Source organism: Bos taurus, chromosome 2, assembly GCF_002263795.3.
Source record: "Bos taurus isolate L1 Dominette 01449 registration number 42190680 breed Hereford chromosome 2, ARS-UCD2.0, whole genome shotgun sequence".
Lineage (NCBI taxonomy): Eukaryota > Metazoa > Chordata > Mammalia > Artiodactyla > Bovidae > Bos > Bos taurus.
Window position 1 is genome coordinate 52,449,394 of NC_037329.1, and position 19,602 is coordinate 52,468,995.

At 37.5% G+C, this 19,602-nt stretch overlaps 1 protein-coding gene across 23 annotated transcripts in view; it reads left to right on the forward strand.

The window, feature by feature from the left end:
* Nucleotides 1-19,602, forward strand: part of GTDC1 (glycosyltransferase like domain containing 1) — a 496,188-nt gene that overhangs the window by 77,239 nt on the left and 399,347 nt on the right. For 19 of the 23 annotated variants that reach the window (XR_009490748.1, XR_009490749.1, NM_001076035.1 and 16 more), the window contains exon 2: nucleotides 2,267-2,330. The exons of 2 other annotated variants lie outside the window; for them this stretch is intronic. The gene's annotated coding sequence lies outside the window, so the exon portion shown is untranslated. Of the gene's footprint in view, nucleotides 1-2,266; nucleotides 2,331-8,878; nucleotides 9,032-19,602 lie in introns of all 23 variants that reach the window. 2 more of the 23 variants (XM_059875284.1, XM_059875283.1) reach the window with 1 other exon arrangement.

The window sequence follows — 19,602 nt, forward strand, 5'->3', positions numbered from 1 at the left end:
CTGGTGGCTCAGACGGTAAAGTGTCTGCCTGTAATGCGGGAGACTCAGGTGTCAATCCCAGGTTCAAGAAGATCCTCTGGAGAAGGAATTGGCAACCCACTCCAGTATTCTTGCCTGGAAAATCCCACGGACAGAGGAGCCTGGCGGGCAACAGTTCATGGGATTGCAGAGTTGGACACTGCTGAGCCACTAAGCACACAACCAGTGTTACTCTTTTTGTGCGTCCTTCTGAAGGATTTGACTAGACGGTTGCCCCTTATTAAATATGGAGGGTATGAAGTACTCTGTCGTCAGCCAGGTTTTCAGGAATGCTGTTCAGAACCTGTCAATTCTCTCTCTAAAGACTGAGTGTGTATCATGAAATCCTAACTAGTCTAGTGTGGATTTTCATGTTTGGAGATAATGAAGTTGTGACTCTTTGTCTTCCTGAACAGCTCTTCTGACCTCATCTCTGAAGTGAAAAGGTCTGATTAGCTAGCTGTCCTCACAGTCCCTTCTCTGCCTCAGTTCTCTAAGTCCCTGACTCACTTTGAGAATTGGAGTGAACATCTCTGTGATGTACTAGATAGATGCAGGCTGTTTTCCTATGCCTCGGTCACATCATTTTGCTTTGTATCACGTGTCACACATTGAAATGGTATATTGCTGATAGATTTGTCTTCTATCATCCTCTCTGCTCCAAAATTAAGCTCCAGCAGGGCAAGCTGTGCTTGTCTTATTCACTGATGAATTCCCAGCACCGGATGGAGCCATGCTGAGAGATGCTCAGGAGGTGAATGTCTAAACACACTACTCAAAAATTTTATTTTTTAAACTTTTAATTGGAGGATAATTGATTTACAGTGTTGTGTTGTGGCTCAAATCAACCATGAGTATACATGTATCATCCACCTGCGTCTCCCTCCCACCCTGTAGGTCGTCACTGAGTGCCAGACTCAGCTCTCTGTGTTACAGAGCACCTTCTCACTAGTTATCTGTTTTACACATGGTTAAACACACTATTTTTTTTTTTTGAGAGACTATATCACATAATTGTTATTTGAAATAAGCCATCTTTAAAATAAATTTTTTTATGACTTTCACATATTATTTATTTATTGGTCTTGCAGCCTGTGGGCTCTTAGTTCCCTGACCAGGGATCGGACTCGCACCCACTGCAGTGGAAATGCTGAGTCTTAACCACAGGATCACCAGGGAAGTCTCTGAAATAAACCAATTTTGAGTTTTTTTTTCCCTCTTCCCTTGATATATGTCTTCTTGGTGTTTGTTCATTATTGTCGTCGTTTTGGCGAGACCTCAGCTCCGGATCCTGTCTTGGCTGTGAATGCTTTCCCATCTTGTTCATAGTTGATGTAGGGAAGGTTCTCTGACCTGTTTGTTTGTTTGTTTTTCCTGGTGTAGGTTATTGTGACTCTGATTACTGTTTTGAACAATTCTTTTAGGAGATGTGTTTGGCTCCTCCTGTGATTTTTGTGCTAGGTAAACTCTTTTTTGCTTGTCATGTAGGCTTCTTTTGGGATGAGTTGCTGTGTTAGTTCTGACCTTGCTAGTGTGTATATACCTAAGGATTCTGATTTTAATATAAACAGAAGATGCAAGTCAGAATATCCACCCTTGGGTGTATGGCGATATCGTTGTCTTCACTGTGCATGGCAGACAGAGAACATGGGTCTGTGTGAGTTAAGTTACAGTTTAAACTTGATGTTATGCTCTTCCAGAAAGGAGTGTTCTTAAGGTGTTTACCCCAGATCTACACGTGTTTGTGCACCGCCACCATTTCCCTGGGGTGAAACCCCCAAACCTGGACTGGTTATCATATGCATTACAACCTGCCTGTGAGATTTTAGACTATACTCAGCAGAGGTTCTTGACAGTTTTTTGGATTATAGACCTTTCTGCAAATCTCATGAACTATTGACCTTCTCCCTAGAGAGAAATACATTTACATAAACCCACACATTTTGCATATCTCATTCAGGAGTACATAGACTCCTGAAGGCTGTCCATGTACCAAGGTTAAGGAGCTTTAATCTAATTACTTTTTTTTTGTCATAATTAATTTGGGAAATCCTTGGAAAGACTGAAAAAAGCTCTTATTAATTAAGTCTCAGAATATTTTTATTCTTAGAGGTTCTTCTATCTTGGGTTGTCCAAGAATCAGACTACTAGATCATTCAAGTAAACTCTTATCCAGGTAAGGATTCAGAATTCAGATTGGATTTAGTTTGAAGATAGCAACTTTACTATGTCTTTTGTGATTTCACAGGTATCTCTGCATTAGCCAGGTTGGACAAATGTAAAGAGAGACATCACTGTATCTGGAACATCAGGTAAGCAAATGGGATTTCATTTTTATTTCTCCACCAATGAAGTCCCCTGGCAGTATGTGGTCATTTCCTATTATCTACTCTTTCCTGCAGTGTGGGTCAGTAAGATGATACATATTTCTAGGAAGAAAGAAGAATATCCTTTCTTAAGTTTTATTTTATCTCATCATTATTTCATATATTCACACTTCTATAGTAGATAAAAATCCCTTGCTCTTCTTTTTATGTATATACTTTGGAGAGTTGTGGACAACTCTCAATATTGTTCCTTGGTTGTCAGCCAAGTTATACGCATTTAATTCCTTAATCTTTCTTTGTAATTCAGTCAACTTGGCTGCTTTTTCCAAATTTCTGCCCATTTCATCTGAATCATTAATAAACAGAAAACACAGGCTATCGCCTAACTTCTATACCTTTCATTCTTTTTGCTTCCTGGTTTTGCCTCGTATTCCTTGCTGAAATAAAGCCAGCCAGACAGCACTCTCTGGACCACTTTGGCAATACATGAATGCTTTGCCTACAACCATCAGTGTCCCATGCGGTAATAGCATCAGCAGTGTATCTTAGAGGAAAGAAAGGAAATGCAAAAGGAGAACAGTGAGGAGCAAAATACTGCCTTTTTTTTTTTTTTTTTTTTGTTATATGGCATACTTACCCTTGCCACCCAGAGCAAATCATTGTACCTGGAACCTTTGTCGCAGGTTTTGTTGTCCCAAGGTATTGTGCATGAGCACTAATTTACATGAGAGAAGCATGTATATTGTTTGAAGTTTGACCACTGTTCTCTCAGTTTCTTCTTCACATCCTCCCTCCCCCATTGCCTTTCCCAACACTGATTGTGACTTGCTATCAGAATCTGTGGCCATGAACAAAACTGGGCAGGGGATCATTCTGTCAGAAATTAGATAGGTTCAGGTGGTAAATGCCCATGCCTCCATGAGTAACATCTGAGGCAAGTGCTTTAGTTCTTGCTATTTCTGTAACAGCCGTTGGTCTTCTTTTAACAGCTGATTCAGTGGAGATGGGCGGGAGGAAGGGACTCACAGACCTTTGGTGCTATTCATCAATGCTGTATTAGTTTCACAACTTCTCTCCCCGCCTGATTGGCAGTGAGAAGCATCCTGCTTCCAGATGATGCTGAGCTTAGTGTAAAATATGCCAGCGTGGGATCTGGGCTTGTCATAGTTCATTCTTTCTTTTCATTTGGTTTGTAGGAAATGGACCTCTACCTCTACTTATCTTGTGCATTAGAGAGAAAAAGGTCATACCTCTAGGAGCTAATGGCTTATTGGTATTTTCGGTCTCCAGATTTAGGTAGTAGATTTAGTTCAAGCTTGCAGCAGCACACACTTAGCTTTCTCATTTGTGTTAGCTTTGCTTCTAGTACAGAATTGAATAGGATAGAAAAGATGGTTTTCCTGTTTGTGTCTGTGGCAACTTTGTAGATGATTTGTGGTTTAATCCTTTAAACATTTTTGATTATTTATCACCTCTTTCCCTATAAAGGCATAAAGTATTCAGATTCTAATATCATAATCTTTTAGTCAGATTATTTAGTTTTGGAGAACTCAAGGTAACAATAGCAGCTGACACAGTTGCCTCTGAAAGGTGACCTAAAATTTTTAATACTTATATTCGTTCTTTTTCTTGGTCAGATTTTATGGCATTCCTTCATACCATCAGATTTTAAATAAGATTATGTGCTAATGTATCAATCATGTACTTCTTGGTCTGTGGCCTCTTAAACAGGTAAATGTATGACTTGGACCCCTTTTAAGTCTGATTTCTTAAAATGTTAATCTCTCACATGGCTTTTAAACTGTTGACAATATTGTACTCACGCTAATTTCTTCAGGCAATTGATCCATTCTTCAGCATAACTTTTGTTTCTTGGGTCTTTTCAAGACCTGTCAAAGAAAACAAAATGCTAACCTGACTTTAAAGGGGCAAAAAAATTACCCCCCTCTGTCCTATATTATTCTTTGTTCTCTATGTGCATCAAAGTGACAATCCCACACTGTCTCAATTGAGGGAGTCTAGCGCAAAAATAAAAAACAGCCTGGCACTGTTCTAGGCTGGCAGCCAAAATGTTTTGTGTAGCTTGGTTCTGGCGGTGGTTTTCATAAGGCAGAGGGTGTGCCCTCCCAGCATCACTGAAGGAAGGCAAGCAGGCCTTAGTTTTTCCTCCTTATACCATTTGTTTTCCCTCTTTCTTCACTTAGAACACCATAATGAAAAAAAAAGAAAAAACAACTTAAAAAAAAATACAGACATTCTCCTCACAACTTCCATGTTTACTTAATAGCATTGTTCCTTATAGGAGGTTGTGCTCAATTCGCCTTTTCCAGTTCTTCTTGAGATTTCCTTGCAGTCGCATTTTTGCCTCACTTTTCACAAAACCCTTCTGAATATTGCCCACTTGGGTCATGTGGACATAGTGTTTTGGATTGGTAGGAATCTTGTCTTGCTTCACAACTTATTATTTGAATTGAAACTCTCGAGTAGATTTTTATGCCAGGCTATCTCTTGTTGAGACCAAAAAACTTGCTGTTGTTTTCTATTTTTGTCTAAAATTCAGAGTCAGTTCATATCTTTTATAGATAGAATACTCATTTTTGGAATGTTTGACAAGTGTAGTTAGGTAAGCAAGTGAGCTTCCATTAAATACAAGGATGTGCATTAAAATTTTTTTCTTCTGAAGTCAAAATGCAAGGTAAAATACAAAAGTGTTTTTAAGTTTCCAATTTTTTCTAAATTTAGTTAGTAACCTACTATTACAAGTGATGTGAGAATGTAGCATTATGATTTTTAAGTAATGATTTGAAGAGGAAACTAGATTTTCACTATGAGCAACCATTCAATGAAATTTTCTAGAATGTTCCTCAAAATGTAAATGTTTTTTGTTGTATTAAGCAAAACAAATGATTCACTTTCAAGTGATCTATTTTAAAAATCAGTGTTTTGTTTTTTTTTTAAAATACATTCAGAGTAAGAATAGTTAAATAGGCCAAATGTGTTTTCTTAGGAGGAGATTGATATTTTGATTGACCTTTATTTTTTAAAATTGTTAATGATTTCTGGCAATGAGAAAATTCCTTTGGGAGTAAAAGCTTACATAGATTTGTAAGTGTATGACAGATATGACTAAAAAGAAAGTAAACAGTGGTTTGTGTTAAAATGATTAATGTAAAACATTTTTGTACACGCTGGAAAATATATCTATTATGGATACATTAAGATAAACATGTGCAATCTAAAGTTTTTTTTTTTTTTTCCCCCAGAGATTTTTTAAAAGTTTAGAACATGTTTTAAAATAATTAAAGGATTTGTAAAACAGGTATATCAGAGGTATGCATTAAATAAACTCACCTGTTATTTTTTCTCATTCTCGAGACAGATTCAGCAACATATTGGCTCATTACTATAACAAAACAAACAAATACTCAAATTGATTTGTACATATAATGCACATGTATTAAATGCTATGATTCTCAAGTCCCCCCCAATGTGTTTTTTTTAAACTTGTATGTAAGTGGCTTGTCTGTAGAGCAGCTCAAATGAATCTGGGTGAGGTGCTTTTAAGTTATATTAATTACATCTTTAGGTCAACATTTTAAGCCAAAGGAACTTGAAGCTTTTGAGAAGAAATGGCAGTGAAACTTTTTTTCTCTTGGTCCAGTTAAGTGCATGACTGTCTTGAGTCCTTTGTGTCAAGGTTTGATAATATTAGAATTGGAGGTTAGAGATAATACAGACAAAAACTCTTTCTTCCTGTGTGTTCACTTATGTTGAATGTTAATTTTGTATTGAATACTATTCATTGACTTTAAATACATTTTCTCCATTGGTATAATTTTTATTTGCAATTAAGCCCCTTTATCTGTTTTGTGGTAGGAATATATCTTTCGATGAGTTAGAAACTGCAACATGAAAATTGTGCTATTTATTTGTTTATTCTAATTACACACAGAGGCATAATAGAAATATATCTAAGACCTATAATGTTTGAGCAGTGCTTTTGATAAATGTTACTGAGTTTTTCATTTTTGTAAGTAATAAATTCTACAGTTTTGTTTAGATCAGGCTTCATATCAAGGCTGCTATATCTTTATGATTTGATATTATACAATTTGCAGAAATTATGATATAGAAGCTTAGTCATTATATTTGCAGAAACATAGAAAAATAAATGTATTAACGGATGCCAGCAAAATTGGATAAATATCAAATTTATTATTTTAACCATAACTTTATTATAGTACATACCACATTTATAATTAGAGCCAATATTTTATTTCATTTGAATTTTAGTACAGATTTTAAACCTAACTTCTAAAAAGGGGCTGTTTGAGATCAAATATTGGTAACATGTGATGACAAATAGTGATTTCTAAGTTTATGTGGTCAAAAATATGAATGATTTTCCTTTAAGCATATAGTACATACTTCAGTGTAAAAGTCAATAGAGAGTATTCCATGAAAGAGTTTATATTAATTCAGTTGTCTGATTCTCCCCTTAGTATTTGATACATTTTAATTCCCTCTCCCAACATCTTATATCATCATTCTGTAAAATACTTTCACAAGTCTTTCATGTGTTTTCTGTGGCATCTCACACTGCTCACTTTTTATCCATGGTACCATATGAATTCCCCATTTCAGGTTTACGCTGCATATTTTAAGCTGCTGATAGTATAAGTAGATCGCAAGGTAAAGTGACATTTAGCTTTTTGAGCTAGTCGTGTCATTTTTAGCATGAGAACAGGTTTGTTTCCCCCCCTCTCCCCGTTCTAAATCTTCTCATATTTCCCATTCAAGCAATCTTGCTAACATGGAACAAAGAAATTCAGAGATTTGGCTACAGCAGCAATTGAAATGCATCAAAAAGTGGCTACTACAATACAATTTTATTAATGAATGATCTACATTGGTTCCAGCTGTGTCCATGTGATTAGGCCTTCACCAGGCAACAATGGGTATTTCCCTATTGCTTTTATTTGATTTCCAAGAATGTGTCATCTGTTACATCAGCCCCTGCCAAGATACCCCCTGTAAAAGTGTTTTTTTTTTCCTTCCAAATTTCTGAAGCATAAGTTGAATACTCACACATATCCCTGCTGAAATATTGTTTCTAGTGAATAGTTGCCTAGGTTTATATGCCTGGTGTTGCATACCAAAATTTCAGAATATAAATTAAATGTTTATTAAGTTTATCAGTAAATTTTCAGAAGTGTGGTTGCCTGGTAATGCTAAAGATAGACTATTTTCGCTTTTACGTTTCCATCTTAATATATTATTACAGTGGTATAATGTGTTATAGAGGTGGACAAGCTTGCAGATTGAAATGGGGATCGTCCAGATTGTTCCCTTCCCTGGACCATATGGTATAGTTCTAAAAGCCTTTTGTACGCTGTCTGTTCAGCTTATTGTAAACTCAATCTTTAGTGCACCTAAAAAGATAACCAAATAAAAATGGGCCTGAGAAAAAGGACTTCCTATCGTGTAAGGGCCCTAGAAATATTTGTTTTAAAGGAGATAACTGCTGATGGAATTGAAGCTGAGATGACATAAACAAAGGAGACTTATTCTCTGAATTTTCTTTTGAGGTCATAGGGATTGTGGTAGATTGTCTTTGAGTGTTGATTTTAAAACCAAGGCATTTGTGTTATCTATGCTTATTATCCTTATTTCTCCCATTCTTGCTGTCTCATGAGAATGTGGTTTTAAAAATCCTTTTTACAGAGGAAGTCTCTACTTATGAACAATGCCAAGTGATATATAAGCCCCAGGTTTTATGAATTATAGGTGTTTTCTTGGACTGATTTCACTGGGAATTTAGGGTTAAATTTTAGCCATTACCCATACTCACAGATAGTTGTAAAATTTCTAATTCTGTTTCCTTTTCCTCTGGCCCCTTTACCTATTATGATTCCATAATTCTATTTTAGGAAAATAGAGTAAGAGATTGCTTATTCCATATGCTAAGACTTTTTCAAAGCTGGGAATGTGAGTGATTTCTCCTGCCTCTCCTCCCGTTCCCGCCAGAGTAAGCTACTGTTAGAGAAGAGCATTAGACATTACCCATTGCTTCTTGGCACAAGAGATTTGAAGCTGAAATTCTCCCAAATGGGAGAGGAAAAAAAAAGAGAGAGAGCCTGTGAAGAACACGATTCTTTACTCTGTCATTACCCTGGCCACTGAAAGGGTAACTGAGGGGAACTCAAGTGTTATTGGAATGTATAATTTTCCTCTGAATGGCCACAGTGAAATATGTTTGAACACAAAAGGCAGAAAAAAGTATATGTGGCATATGGAGTTGATGGTGGTTGAAATTAATGAATCTTTTAGCAGTGTACAATTGAAACTATCCCAAGAACAGTACACACTTACAATATGTCCAGTTGAAACTTACATAGGGAGAGATTACTATCTTAGGGCAGCTACTAGAAATAGATGGGATAGTGCAGTGATATAATAATTCTAGTGATCAATCAGTTTGATGAACAATACTTGTTGATACATGCTTTTCTGTTTTTGGCTTTGCCACACAGTGTATGGAATCTTAGTTCCTGGCTCAGGGATTGAACCTGTGCTCCCTACATTGGAAGCATGAAATGTTAACCACTGGACTGCCAGGGCGGAGAAGGCAATGGCACCCAACTCCAGTACTCTTGCCTGGAAAATCCCATGTACGGAGGAAGCTGGTAGGCTGCAGTCCATGGGGTCGCTAAGAGTCAGACACGACTGAGTGACTTCACTTTCACTTTCCACTTTCATGCATTGGAGAAGGAAATGGCAACCCACTCCAGTGTTCTTGCCTGGAGAATCCCAGGGACGGGGGAGCCTGGTGGGCTGCCGTCTATGGGGTTGCACAGAGTCGGACACGACTGAAGCGACTTAGGAGGAGGAGGGGAGGAGGACTGCCAGGGAAGTCTTTATATTTTTCAAGTTAAAAATTTTCCAAAAAACAGAGACAGTGGTTTCAAGTTGGGGGAATCTTTCCTATTTTAAAAATTCTGTTCATCTTGGGGTCTTAATTCATTATGAAGATACTTTTTAAAGATGCTCACAAAATTGAAAAACATAGTTTATACTTTCAAATTAACTAGGTTCCTCTTGTTTTCTCTCTCCATTCTCATTTCTTACCCCTTTCTTCAGCTGTATATTAGTGTATATTACATATATGAGTGATCTATATCATACTGTAAGAAATGTTATTTTATAGGTTTGGGGTATTGAAAGTTTCAGTTAGGAAAAGAAATAAAAAATCTTGTAATGACTATACAACAAATGAATATCCACGGAAGAGTTAGAACATATTTATTTAAGTAATCTGGGTTATAGAAGATTGTAGTAAAACTGTACACATGCAAATTCAAAATTGTTTTTATTTCTTCTAGTTAGAAAGGACTAGATCACAGCCTCTGGCTCAAGCAAGAAGGAGTCGTAGATAGTCCGACTTAAACATCTCTGTTGTGGCTTCCTTTTAATGGTAAAAATGCCCCTGGCTCCAAGTAGCAGAAAATCTTACTGACTGTGACTTAAGTGAGTAAGGATTTTATATGTCTCCTGTTATAAGAAGTCTGGAGGTAGATGCCATCAAAGGTCCAGGTAACATCATCGTGTTCCCTCATCCTTGGTGCAAAATGCTTACTTCTTATTCCGCAGATGACATTTGTACCTATAGAAATTGTGTTTACTTTGAAGCTGGAAGAAAAGTAAAGGGAGCCCAGAAACCAAGTTTTCATGGAGAGCTTTCTCTTTTTCTTCAGAAACAGATGCTTGTTCATGGGGACTTCTGCCTGCATCTCAGGGATAAAATGTGTGTCACATAACTACCTCTTAGTTCAATTCAGTTGCTCAGTTGTGTCCTACTCTTTGCAACCCCATGGACTGTAGCACGCCAGGCTTCCCTGTCCATCACCAACTCCTGGAGCTTAACCACCTCTAGAATGAGATAAAAATCATTTTAGGAGGCGCAGATGAAGAGAACGGACTTGTGGCTACAGTGGAGGAAGGAGAGGATGGGACAAATTGAGAGAGTAGCATTGACATATCTACATTACCATGCGTAAAATAGACAGCTAGTGGGAAGTTGCTGTATAGCATAGGGAGCTCGGCCTGGTGCTCTGTGAAGACCTAGAGGGGTGGGGTGTAGGGGTGGTTGGGAGGGAGGCTTTAGAGGGAGGGGATATACTTACAGCTGATTCACGTTGTTATATGGCAGAAACCAACGCACATTGTAAAGCAGGTATCTTTTAATTGCCTGTGTGTTCAGTTGCTAAGTCATGTCTGACTCTCTGCGACCTCATGGACTATAGCCCGTCAGGCTCCTCTGTCCATGGGATTATCCAAGCAAGAATATTGCAGTGGGTGTCATTTCTTCTTCCAGGGGATCTTCCTGACCCAGGGATCGAACCTGCTTCTCCTGCATTGGGAGTTAGATTCTTTACCACTGAGCCACCTGGAAAATCCACCTATCTTTAATTAAAAACAAATAAATAAAAAAAAGATCTAAAAGGAGAGGATCACATCAATTCCTGCCATACAGTGGAGTTCAGGAGGCCACTAGGTGCGTTTGTAGAAATACTGTGAAGTTCTTTGTTTAACCCTTCATGGATCACAGCCTCGTGGCAAAGGGGCTCATGTAACTCAATGAAGCTATGAGCCATGCCATGCAAGGCTATCCAAGATGGACGGGTCTTAGTGAAGGGTTCTGACAAAACATGGTCCACTGGAGGAGGAAATGGCAACCCACTCCAGTATTGTTATGTGGGAACACCGTGGACAATATGAACAGGCAAAAAGATATGACACCAGAAGATGAAGCCCACCCCCCCCCACCCCCCCCCACCCCCACCCCCCCAGGTCGGAAGGTGTCCAGTATGCTACTGGGGAAGAGTTGAGGGCAGTTACTAATAGCTCCAGAAAGAATGAAGTGACTGGGCCAAAGCAGAAATGATGCTCAGTTGTAGATGTGTCTGGTGGTGAAAGTAAAGTCCAGTGCTTTAAAGAACAATATTGCATGGGAACCTGCAATGTTAGGTCCATGAATCAAGGTAAATTGGAGATGGTCAAGTAGGAGATGGCAAGAGTGAACATCTACATCTTAGGAATCAGTAAACTAAAATGGACTGAAATGGACAAATTTAATTCAGATGCCTACTACTGTGGGCAAGAATTTAAAAAAGATATTTTAGCTTTTGAGCCTTTATTTTGGAGGAAGGCAAGGAGAAGGAGAATTGGAAAGAGTGTCGGTGACCCATCCTAAAGTTATCTGACATACTTGCTTAGTTCTTTTGTATAGTTAGTTGCTTGGACCTTTGAATTTTCTGAGTACTTGTAGAAAGCAACTTAAGGTTTGTTTCCTTTTGACATTCAGTACGGTGCATTTTGATATTGTGATGTTAAGTTTCTGTGACTGAGAGCAGGAACTCTAATTAGGACATCTTGTTGTCCCTACCCCTAGCATAGTGCCTAGATAGACCCTCAATAAAACACTTGTTGAATGAATGAATTTTAAGAAATATATTACATTTGTTAATATTGGTATATATCATTTATACATGTAAAGGGCACAGTCATGTTTTTAATTTGTGAGGGGTTGTGGACTAAATTTTATACAGTTGTTCATTATGGCTAAGGGGACATCAGTGTAAAGATGTCAGTTGTTTTGAATAGAAGATACTCAGTTACAAGGCTTATAGAAAAATCCTCAGAATAACTTAGTACCAGTACTTTTGTTGGATCGAGTTATTCCATGGGTAAATAAAAAGATATAATTTCTTTTTAACTCCATGCATGGATCATTGTTTAAACAAGGATATGTTCAGTTTTTGAAGAAATAAGTAATTCGAGTTTATTAAAAAGGCAAATAAGTCATTTGATAATTTACGTTATTGATGTTGGTTTATAGAAAGGAGTTATTAGATCCTTGGAGGCCTTGTGGCTAAGAGCCCACTAAATCAGATTTTATACTAGATGGCATTTTGGGTATATTCTTTCTTTTAATTCTTAAGAGTGATAGTGTCATATGTTTCCAGTCCACATGCAAATGGTTACATACAATAGTAAAACATGTCCAAAAGAGTCCCTACGAAGTCATCTTTGTATCTGCTTGCTTTGCTCTAAACTAAGCAGGCTACCTCTTTCCCCCGCCCCAAGATCTACAGAAGAAAAGGCTCAGAGTGAATCTTGGCAGCATGAACCAGTGCCTCACAATTCTTCCCATGTCTAACCTAAGTCCTTTTTGTTGTACTTTCATTCTGTTTCTTTTACTTTGACCTCAGAGGACAAAGCAGACGACTATCCACTCATCTCCCACACGACATCCCCTAGATAGCACTGTTTTAATAAATTCCTGCCTCTTTATTCATGATGGCAGGGTTGTTGTTACCTTAATTATTAAAACAACCTGTGCATGGATAGAACTTATCTCAGGATAGGGAATGGATTCAAGTATCTGGAACTCAAATTTTCTATCTGAGCAGTTTATAGTCACTGAAAAGAAAGGAAGCCCTTTTAACATTCAGAAGCAGTCCTGGGAGAGAATGCCTACATAATCACAATTTAGGCAAGATCATTTTCTAGATTTGGATTTGAAATTTGGGTATCCATAGTCTTTAGGTCCTTCAGATGCTGTTTTGGTCATACTTCAGGAAGTAATCATTTATAGGCCAACACTTTGAACTTAAAAATACTCCTTGTACACCCATGGCTGATTCATGTGAATGCATGGCAAAAACCACCACAATATTGTAAAGTAATTAGCCTCTAATTAAAATAAAAAAAAATACTCCTTGTAAAAGTTCAGCCCTTTCTCAATATTTTCACCTTCGTATTCTCAGCAATTAATAGAGTTTCTGGGCTAAAGTAGGCGCTTAGTAAGTACTTGTTAAATGAATTGTTTGAGTATTCCTTGGTAATGCTTCCTAATATAGGTAGCTTTACACTTTTCATTTCCCCATTCTTCTTTAATTTTATGCTGCCCAGTAACCACTCATGGTTTATTTTTTGTTGTCTTTATGTTCTCATTCAATGATATTTACAATGATTTAGAGCTTATTTGAATAACTGGACACCTGACTTTATGATGCTGCTGTAATTTTCAATTCAGGAATACCTCTTTTTTCCCCTTCACCTTTTGTGAAGGCTTCTTATAATCTTTTGATGAGAATTTGAAACACATTTATTGAAATGCCTTGTGTGCAAAGTACTTTGCTGGGATTTGCATAGATATAAACATGGATTGTACACAAACTGTTGCCACAGAAACAAAATCTGGTTGGGAAGACACACACATACTCTATAGTGTGAGTAAGATTGTGGTAACTGCTGTTATTAGGGTGCAAGTGAAGTTGGTGTTACTACAAAGGAAGGAGTAATTACTTCTGATGGGATGAATTTGCTCAGGTACTCAGTTGTGTCTGTCTCTTTGTGACCCTATGGATTTTTTGTAGCCTCCCAGGGTCTGCTGTCCATAGGATTTTCCCAGCAAGAATATGGGTAAGCAATTGCCTTAAACCTTCATGGATGAGATGCGGTTTCAATGAAGTCTTGAGCTATATTTATGTAGGAATTTGACAGGTACTAAAGGTGAAAGGATTCCCAAAAGAAGAAACAGCACTAGTTGTGCATGATGGTGGGGATGTATATGGAATGTTTGAAAAATGGCAAGGGAGTCTTGCATTTGAAGTAACAGTGTCTGTGACAGTGATGGGAACTGAGGCTAGAAAGGAATTCAGTGGTAAAGAATCTGCCTGGCAATGCAAGAGACAGAGGAGATGCAGCTTGGATCCCTAAGTCAGGAAGATCCTCTAGAAAAGGAAATGGCAACTCACTCCAGGATTCTTGCCTGGAAAATTCTATGGACAGAGGAGCCTGGCAGGCTGCAGTTCATGAGGTTACAGAGAGTAGGATACGACTTAGCGACTGAGCACGCATGCACGCACACACTTGTTTCCTGTTAAGTAATTTTCTTTCTCAGGTAGGAACAGTCATTGGTTTTTGAGTAGAGGATGGATGCTAAAATATCCATAAGTTTCAGAGGAAGAAAAAAGAAGACAGATTAAATGTAGCTGAGTTTGAGGATGATGAACAAGGCTAAGGGCAGAAGGAATTGGGAGAGGAGGGCCTGATACCAGAGGCCTGGGATGAGTCAGCTTAAAGTTCTACAGGTTGTTGATTTGTTCAGAGGTGTTCAGCATTGTCCTGGCTCCCAAAGTGGCTGCTTTCCAGTTTTGAGCCTTCTTTCCACTTAATGTCATTTTGGAAGACTGTGAAACAGTCTTCCTTGTATCTGGGAAACTAAGTATTTTAGTCTGAATTCTTGAAGAAAGCAAAAGGAGAAACGAGTTGAACAGTTGCTGAATGAACCAAGAGTATCTACACGTTTCTTCAGCTTGTCTTTGTTACTGGGATCTTGACCCACTGTACTTTCTGACCCCTTGGTTCATCTTCTTGAAGTAGTACTTGGTATTGGTCCCTCTTTGAGACCCAGTTCAAATGGTTTATAACATTTTAAGTCTGTATTGTAATTAATATTTGGGTCACTTTAATATCACCAAACACTTAGCATAATTTTTAGAATGTTATCATTCAGTAAGTGCTTGTTGTTGTCACACAGACCTTCCTGCTGTCTTCACATGGTGAGTATATTCCATCTCAGGCTCTAGCTCTGCCTGCTGCTTGGAAGGCTTACCATCCACATCTTCAGAGCCCCTTCCCTCTCTTCTTCTGGTTACTGTTTAGATGTCATCTCACCGTCAGTGAAATGTCCTCTGACAACTCCATATAAAGTCCTACTCTTCCCCAGCCCCTGTGCTCAGCACCTTATTCTCTATTACCTTGTGTAATTTTTCTTTATAGTACTTGCTACCATCTGATATACATTTACTTCATGATTGTCTTTTTATTCCAATTAAGAAGAAATTTCTTATAATAACAGGAACGTTTGTTTTGTTGCCCAGTTTATCCCCAGATACCCAGAGCAGCAATGGGTGTGTGGTAGGCACAATGGATATTTGCTGAATGAATGGTAAAAAACAAACAAACAAAACTAGACTGTAAAGGAAAATAAACATTCATCTGAAGGTTTGTTTATTGGCTTGTGCAAGCAGTGATTTTGTTACAAATTTTATGATATCAAATCATTAACATTGCTCTCAGAAAAATAAAGGCAGATTCTATTTTCTATAGGTTGTGCCTGTGAAATCTAATTATGGATTAGTATTTGTTTTAAAAATATTTGAATGCCAAGCATATCCAGTTAGAAAACTCTTTTATTATCCATGCCAGCTTAATTTTTAAGGCAGTGAAATGGAAGACTGTCATTTCAGCAAGTAACTTATTTTCATTTGTGAAAATGGAATATTTTGAATATTCTAATTGATTTTTGAAGATAGTTTTACAAGAAAGTAATCCTTGTGTCTGTACCTTGTACATTTGCCTTTAAAAGAGAAGGGAACTAGAAATAATCATGGAAATTATTTGTTCAGAAAGGTGTGAGCTTATGTGTGACTTTGTATAAATGTCTGGAAGAAAATCACTCAGTCCCAAAGTGAAAGGTCAACCTTGGGATACTAAAAACTTAAAAAAGATCTGATTAAAAAAAAATATATTGCATATGTATATTTAAAGTTTGCAAAGTGATTTAGACTTTTTATCGTGAGCTCAGGCTTCTCTTTTACTGTATTTTACTGTAAGTTCACTTGGACATTTTTCCAGAAATCTGAAGTTTGTAATTTGGCAGTAAAAAAGTTGGGTATCAAATCAATATTATTATATGGCTTTCAGTGTCCTAAGAATTCCCTTTTGGAAACCCATAAAAACTCATTTTTTCTCACCATAAACTTTATCTGTCACTTTTCTATAAGGTCAGAGTATTAATGTTGGAGGTGATCTGCTCTGGGACAGAGAGTCAACAAAGTGGTAATAAAGTTAAAAAATGCCACATGGCACTTTCCTGGGATTAGGATTTATTTTTCATATAAAGTTCGTGCTCATTTTAAAATATGGAAAATTATATATTGATAATTATTTCCTTAATGTCTAAAGGAAAAGACACTAAGTATTTCCTTAGTGTCTCTCTAAAAATAGATGGAATGATAAACTTGCATCCAATTTTTCATTTACATGTTTCGTATTTTTATTAGTGTTTTTATCTTTTCTGGAGACTAATTTTTAATTATTTATATTCTTTTAGTTGTAGATTGTTTTCTTTCTAGATTTGGAGGCTAAGTTTTTCAGTATGGTCTTGTGCTGTGCTTACTAATGTCCAACTCTGCGACCCCAGGGACTGGAACCCACTAGTTTCCTCTGTCCATGAGAATTCTCCAGGCAAGAATACTGGAGTGGGTTGGCATACCCTCTTCAGAGATCTTTCCAACCCAGGGATCAAATCCAGGTCTCCTGCATTGTAGGCAAATTCTTTATCAGCTGAGCTATAAGGGAGGCCCTAGTTTTTCAGTATCAGTTCAGTTCAGTCGCTCAGTCGTGTCTGACTCTTTGCCACCCCATGAATTGCAGCACTCCAGGCCTCCCTGTCCATCACCAACTCCCGGAGTTCACTCAGACTCACGTCCATCGAGTCGGTGATGCCATCCAGCCATCTCATCCTCTGTCGTCCCCTTCTCCTGCCCCCAATGCCTCCAGCATCAGAGTCTTTTCCAATGAGTCAACTCTTCGCATGAGGTGGCCAAAGTACTGGAGTTTCAGCTTTAGCATCATTCCTTCCCAAGAAATCCCAGGGCTGATCTCCTTCAGAATGGACTGGTTGGATCTCCTTGCAGTCCAAGGGACTCTCAAGAGACTTCTCCAACACCACAGTTCAAAGCATCAATTCTTCGGCATTCAGCTTTCTTCACAGTCCAACTCTCACATCCATACATGACCACTGGAAAAACCATAGCCTTGACTAGATGGACCTTTGTTGGCAAAATAATGTATAGATGATTTCAAAAGTTAAATACTATGAAATGGTTATATTGGAAAACAATTCCAGGAATAATACAGTTATTTCTTCTTATTTGAAAATGAAACATGGCATTTCAATTGTAAAAAGTACTAGAACTTGGAAGCTTTATTTAAAAATATTTATTTACTAAGTCTAAGTTACCATTGAGTTCAGTTCAGTTGCTCAGTTATGTCTGACTCTTTGCGATCCCATGGATTGTAGCATGCCAGGCCTCCCTGTCCATCACCAACTCTCACAGTTTACTCAAACTCATGTCCATTGAGTCAGTGAGGCCATCCAACCATCTCTTCCTCTGTAATCCCCTTCTCCTCCCGCCTTCAATCTTTCCCAGCATTAGGGTCTTTTCCAATGAGTCAGTTCTTTGGATCAGGTGGCCAAAGTATTGGAGTTTTAGCTTCATCATCAGTCCTTCCAATGAATATGCAGGACTTATTTCCTTTAGGATGGACTGGCTGGATCCCCTTGCTGTCCAAGGGACTCTCAAGAGTCTTCTCCAACACCACAGTTCAAAAGCATCAATTCTTCAGTGCTCAGCTTTCTTTAGAGTCCAACTCTCATACCCATACATGACTACTGGAAAAACCATAGCCTTGACTAGATGGACCTTTGTTGACAAAGTAATGTCTCTGCGTTTTAATATGCTGTCTAGGTTGGTCATAACTTTTCTTCCAAGGAGCAAGCGTCTTTTAATTTCATGGCTGTAGGCGCAATCTGCAGTGATTTTGAAGCCCCCAAAAATAAAGTCTGTCACTGTTTCCACTGTTTCCCCATCTATTTGCCATGAAGTGATGGGACCAGATGCCATGATCTTCATTTTCTGAATGTTGAGCTTTAAGCCAGCGTTTTCACTCTCCTCTTTCACTTTCATCAAGAGGCTCTTTAGTTCATCTTCACTTTCTGCCATAACGATAGTGTCATCTGCATATCTGAGGTTATTGATATTTCTCCCGGCAGTCTTGATTCCAGCTTGTGCTTCTTCCAGCCCAGCATTTCTCATGATGTACTCAGCATATAAGTTAAATAAGCAGGGTGACAATATACAGCCTTGACGTACTCCTTTCCCTATTTGGAACTGGTCTGTCGTTCCATGTCCAGTTCTAACTGTTGCTTCATGACCTGCATACAGATTTCTCAAGAGGCAGGCCATTGAATTAATGTTTATTTATTTATTTATGTTTAACAGTTTTATTGAGATATAATTCACATGTCATAAAATTCAACTGTATCAGGTTTTCAATCAAATTAATTGAGTATCCATTCTCCTATTGCCTGTATCTAAATATAGGAAATATCTGAGTGGCTATGAGAGGAGACAGTCTTTTAAGATAGTGTCTCTTGTAGTTGGATAGCCAATCAGTCTTTTTCTTTTTTTAAACATGTGTAACACATATGGATGATTATGCAGTACATTTTTCTGCTTTCTTAGTACAGACACTTTGGAAATTGTGTGAAACTAGAAGTTCTTTTCAATTTTATTCACCTTAATTGAATATTTCCTCTCATTTCAAGACCCATACCTAAGTATTTAAGGCTCAAATTAATTTTGACATTTTGCTTGAACTTGATTTAAAACTTTGAGCTCATGCTATACCTACCCATGTTCCTATTCAAAACCATAAGTACAAAATAGTATTTTAGTTCCTAACACACTATCAAAATATACCTCTAGTTTTCCTATATATAGTAAATAAAGATCTTGATCTGTTTACAATTATGTAATAATTCAAGTACATTTTAAATTAATTATTGTATTTCAAGCATTAGATAAGCAGTATTTGCAAAATCAAATTATAGTGTTTGTGACTAACCCTAAATCCATTAGTTTAACCCTTGATGATAGTTTTTAATACGTTTCTTTATAGAAAAAGTAGTTAAAATAATTTGAAGACCACTTGCAATCTCCTGGAGGGGAGTTCAGAAATTGGTGAGTAGTATGTCATTTCAAACAATTTGGCCTCCTTCCCTAAAGTTAAGAAAAATTTATAGTTTCTTTTAATTACAAGTTGCAACAAATTCAATGAGGATAACTTCAAGAATAAAATGAAGCACAAAGAGAAAAACAAAATCACTCGTAATTCTATCATAAATGATTATTTATGATTTATGTCTACATGTGTGCATGTATGCGTCTTCATGCTCATCTACATCTTTTCATCATATATTTTTGTATATTCATTTCCTGCAGTCATACAATAGTTAAGACATTTTCCCATGCCAATATGCAGTTTTTTGTTTTTTTTTTTTAATCACACCACAGAGCATAATCTTAGTTCCTTGACCAGGGATTGAACCTGCACACCT